Source organism: Ctenocephalides felis, unplaced genomic scaffold (genome assembly GCF_003426905.1).
Source record: "Ctenocephalides felis isolate EL2017-DRISC unplaced genomic scaffold, ASM342690v1 CF-g0.4_SCAFFOLD_01170, whole genome shotgun sequence".
In the NCBI taxonomy this organism is placed as follows: Eukaryota; Metazoa; Arthropoda; class Insecta; order Siphonaptera; family Pulicidae; genus Ctenocephalides; species Ctenocephalides felis.
The window spans coordinates 55,964,300-55,970,299 of record NW_020537324.1 but is presented as its reverse complement, the minus strand read 5'-3'; positions in this window follow the sequence as shown (position 1 = coordinate 55,970,299).

The window sequence follows — 6,000 nt, the reverse complement described above, 5'->3', positions numbered from 1 at the left end:
TCATATTATTATTTGATCTTCACCATTTTAATTATTAACCTGTGAAATAATGAATAATTCATAACATTTTCTACTACTATTTTCTCTAGAAATGTGAAATATGTTTCGCAACATGATATATTGGTGTATCATTCTCATTATCGATTTTGAGGTTTTATTACGGCCGCTTGTGATATAAAGTGATAAAACCTATTCCGTATTTATATCCCCTTTTGCTTCTAGATATCGATGAGAGGAGTGGTCGACTATACAATTTACAATGCAAACGGATCGTATTTTCGAGTGTTTATTTCGAATCGCACACTAAATAAAGCATATGTGTACATCGAAACTCGATCACATCGAATACTCTTTGTTGCAAGCGTGCAATAGCAATTTCAGTAGGTACCCTTTGTTCGAACATTTGGATTTTATTTTATTCAGGTTGTAATGGTATTAATAGGATTTTCTTCTTTGCTATTAATGGAAGTATTTTATAAGCTTCGAAATTTACTTTTTTAAATTTGCCAAGATTGTTTATATGAAGCACTTTTTATATTATTTAGCAAATTATTATTTAATTTATCTGTTAGGGGCATAGCTGTAGTAGTAGCCCAGTAGGGGCATAGCTGCCTCTGCAAGTAAGAGGTTCTCGGGTTATATGCTTGTACTCTGTATCGAAAAAAAGAATGATTCTGACTTTTGCATATTCTGACGTTGCATATTGACTAAATACATGGATCTGCCTTCGGTAGAAGTATCCATGAAAAAGGCAAAAATTAAAATATGCAATAAAAATAACATATATATGCTAAGCAATAGTAAATGTATGAAAAAATGTTAGAAAAATTAATGAAGTTTAAAAAAACCATTAACATGATAAAACAGCACTGACTGACTTGAGGTAGTAAGAACAAATTTTACACCGGGGCGACTAATGCACAAACTGTGTTCCTGGTATATAATATTATAATCGTGTTTTATTATATAAGCTTAAAAAAGACAGTTGAAATATAAAAACTTTATAGTGTAGCATAACTTTAACTCAAAACTGTTTAATTATCTTTCATTTAAGTATCATTAATTTCATCAATACTAAATAGATAATGACTTGATATATTTGTTTTAATTTATGTCGTATATATTGTACATGGCGGTCTTTGTTAGGGGGTGATTAGGGCGGGTCAAAATATTTCTGTGAGTTTGCTAAAGAAGGTATGGCCCGAAAACTTTGATCCAGTAACATTTGGCAATATAGTTTTTTCTCTATATATTCAAATATCGACTCACAGGAATTTTTTGTTTCGTCATCTTCGAATATAACGAACTACGAAGCTCTTGAAATGTTGTAGGCTCATGAAAAGTGGTTTTTGAAAAAATTTAACTTCTGGAATTCAAACAAGCAAAATGAGGGTTTAAAGCAAATAGATTTTGCTGATAGTATTCAAATTTATTTTTTAAAAGTGGTTGACATGTCTAAGTTGACAGAAATCTGCATAATAAAAGCTACATTTGAATTAATTATGGCATTTGAGAGGCTGGTAATATTCAATAGAATATATCTCAAATAGGGCTGATTCATCTGGTAATAAATGCTCAACTATTATATTTCTTATATTATTATATGATATTTATTCGAAATTATGCTTTTCAGCAGATATTTCACATACTATAATTTTATAAAACTATTTGCCTTTGTGAAGAAGTAAGTTTTACTAAGTGAGTGAAACGTTGTTTATTTATTCAGACTCCCTCGAAAGAAACTTCGATAACGAACTATATTTTTAACTGTTTAATGCGGAATAATATCATCCCTATATAAAACTTGTCTTATTTTGATATTTAATTTAATATTTACTCATCATGCTGCAATTATTATGTGTTTTTTTATGAAATTAGACTTGATAATTGCAGCAAAAATAGAATTATTAATTCAACTGATTGAATTAATATTAATTGAACTGGTTGAATATGAATTGAACTGGTTGAATTGAATTATTCAATTCAACTGATTATTTTCGACCATTTTGAAAGTTTTGTATATGCAAATGGGCGATTTTTTTTCATCAAATTTTCTTTATTGCTCTAAATTTGAAATAATATTTTATTTAAAAATTTATTCATATAGAAAACTTCAATTTTGCTATTCAGCAGAATAAATCTTTGAACAATTGTGCATGTAAAAATTTTATTTGTGTTTTTTCCTATTAGTAACATTAGTTGTTACAAAGGAAAATTTTACATAATCAAATTGCAATAAATGCTCTCGATATTAATATCTCTATTTCTTTTGGTTCTCGTTTTCTGTATCGTTTTTTTTCTCTACTGTTACTTTTCTAACTCGAAACCATCGATAATTATATATCGTTTCGGTCGTCTGTCGAATTATTGTCTAGTACATCTCAAAACAAATTATTAAAGTGAATAAGAATACGCTATAGGTGTTTTTATGTTTTTATTGTGCCCACAAAATAAGCAACTCATTCATACAAATAAGAAAATATACAGTTTGCATATCGTTTGCACGCTATGTTTTGACAAGAAAATATTTTTACGTTTTCCTTTATTGTAGTCTCTCGTGCCTTTACGTGTCGCACGGAGGGTATAGGCTTAGAGGTCTGTCAGCTGGAAGGTAATTTTACAGTAAGCATATATAACCTTGAAGTGAGTTTATTTTTTGTGTTTGAATATCTTTAATGTTGGAATGGAGCTTGAGTTATATCAGTCTTATATTGGTGTGTCTTTTTATAAAGCGAAGGAAATGCTTTTGTCGGACTTAATAATAATATCAGCTTCTCAGCCTTTCTCCCGACTCTTGTCCCCATGGAAATTACTTCAGTTTACATTATTATGTCTGTCTGTCACAATAAGTTATAAACTAAGTAGCAGAGATACCAGGAGGCACAGATAGTTCGATTGACTTTTGGTGCAACCAGAAAAGCGGGTTTTGTCAGTCAAACAGAAAATACTTCATTTTTATTAGCAGGTGTGAAAGCATTCAACAAGGAAATGGTTCAAGTGATATTTTTTTAAATTATATTTATTTGATCATCTATCTACATGGAATATAAAAAAAATCGAGTATGATAAAGAATAGAGTAAAACTAAGGACTGCGCCCATTGATGCAGTTCTTCACAGTGTTTAGATATAGATTATTGTTAATTAAAAGAAAGACAAGGAAAATAAAGTTTGTTCTTATTAAATCTAAAACCAGTCATTAAGATTTTTTTTAAAATTTTCTGAGGTGTGTTTGTTCTAGCAGCTTTCTTGCAATGATATTTGGGTGGGGCGACTAATTCAAGTGATGTTATATTTCAAAACCAACTCTCTTTGCTACAAGGACATTGAAAATATAGTAAAAATAATGCGGTCGACTTGCATTTTAGGTCAGCAATGTAAAACGTGAGGACAATGTTGAGGTTAGGCAAACTGAGGTTCATCAAGAGGGAAATGAAACCTTGAAGCAGAACTGAGCAAGTCAAGGCAAGAAAAAGGTGAAAAAATTGCATCAGACGTCAATGTATCATTTGGGTAGTCAGTCAAGTTGGTGAATAACTTTCTGAAGATTTTCGTGTCGTTAGAGAATGAAGAAGAGGAAGCACCACGTAGAGTTGGAGTAGAGAAATCTCTATTGGACTCGATTATGATATGAAAAGGAAACTGTTTTGAATTCATTTACTATTGATAGTACCTGTTGATGCTATAACGATATCGACGATGACGTTGACGATTTCATGACGATGTTATGAGAAGTAAAATAAGAAATCTAGAAGAACAAAAAGTGCAGAGCGCCCACTAACTCTAGATAAAAAATATAGAAATTTAAAATACAATGCACGGGATGCAAAAGCATGCTTGTAGATTTTTGTAAGTTTGTGGGTATAGGGGTAAATGATTATAAGAGGCATTTAGCATTACAGGTCGTTTAAGGTGAAAGGGGCCAGAAACGACAGAAATTATAATATTTTAATTATCATACAGAAGATGACTAGATTGGAGATTTTGTCGTTTTTATAATAGTTTTTTATTTTTGTAGTTTGTCTCCCAATTTTGACTTCAGATTTGTATTCAGAAATAAAAACTACATTTAAAAACATATTTCGAACACCCAATACAGACAACTTTTTTGGGGGCCTGTGTTATCAATAAAAAATATTTTAAAAATTTCATTTTTAAAGAACTAAGTATACAATAACAAATTAGAATTCTCAATAATTCAATACATAGTGATGAATATTGATGCAATGTTCGACACACAAATGTCGCCTATAGGCGAGACTCTCGTACATACAGGTTGGCACAAGCCATCAATTTTGTATTAAAAGGGTTAAAAATAAACCGGTACTTATACAACAAACTTTTCTACTTTATATCCGGAATATTATAAACTCAACATGGTTTTTAACTTAATTTTTCAAATTTCGTAGCTTTACAAAGCTACGCATGTTTATTTGAGAAAGAAATCATCTAACAAAAATAATGCCAATATTACAAAATGATAAAGTTATGTTTGAAACTAAACCATCAAGACATAATCGAATCGCTCTGCTTGTAATTACCGTATAAATTTATTAATAAACTTGTGCCTCGGCTGCGCCTCGTCTAACATTTAACGGCCTATTTCTTACTATATAGTTGCGATAATTGAATCGGAGCGCTGACAGACAGACTTTAGCGGGCGTTCAAATCAATCAGCACGAATATCGACCACAAATTCTAACTTCGTACAAGTCAACTATAATAAACGAGAACAATGGACATGCCGAATGAAAGGCGATTATAACTGTGATTTCGTTCGTTAAACGTCACTTGTTGTGATCGAATGCAATTGATCGAATTAGGAAAGTCCGCAGACTACGAAGAAAGATACCGAAAGAAAGTTTTGTCTCGCTTTTGTTCCAAACTATTCATAGAATAATTGTTTCTGTGTAATATTAAACTACATTGAATGTGTATACATTACATCACAGACCCTGGTCTATCTAGTGTTTGGAATTTGAACTACCGATTATTTGACTTTAAAAACGTCAAATTCGTTGGTCCCAATTATTCACTTATTAAATTAAAATTTAGTATTCCCGAAGGAGAAGTTTATGTTTACATAAAAAAACCGATTCGCTAATTTTATGTTTTCCTCGACGTTTCAAGACATTCTGAATCGAATGAGACCAATTTGGAAAAAGTATGTGTGTGTGTATGTGAACAGATTTTTTTGCCGTAAATCGACGTTTTCTCAAACCGGCTGGACTGATTTCAAAAATTAAAAGCCATTTGATGCATCTCGATGAGTACTAGCGTTTATCAAATTTGCGCGACGATCAGCCAAGCCGTTTCTTTGTAAATCGCATTAAAGTGAAACAAAAATTGCCCACGTTTGAGCCCGCATTCTGATAGATTTTGAAAATTAAATTACCGTTCGAAAGATATTGGTTGGGAATCGTGCTGATTAGTTTTTGGTAGAGATCGGCCGGCCCGTTTTCTTGTAATAAAGTGTAATTTTCTTTTTTCGGCGATTTTTTTATTATTTTTTGACGAAAGATACCATAGTCTTCTAGATCAGGCATCGGCAACCTACGGCACGCGTGCCAGGCTTGGCACGCGATGTGGTTCTGAATGGCACTCTATAAAGTAATCAGAAATCGCAAATATCGAGTGATTTTTAAATAAGAGAAAATGTTTAATTATAATTATTTTTCTAACGTAGCTCGCTAATGTAATTCAACCTACGTTGAAGTACTAAAGATGAATTTTTCCAGAAGATGCAAAGACTTTGAAGCTTATGTGCCTATATATTCCTTCCTCATAAAACCAGATTTAATCGATCCATCAATAATACCGTTTGATTTGTTGATTTTCGAATGGATTAATGTTGATAATTTTGAAAGGAACTAATATCTTCAGAATTATGGAAAACAAAATTGAAGGAATTACAAAAAAATCTGGAAGATAACTCTATGGACAAATCGACAGCCATATTAAATTGTTGAATGACATTGCCGCAAAAGAATTAATTGTTTAAA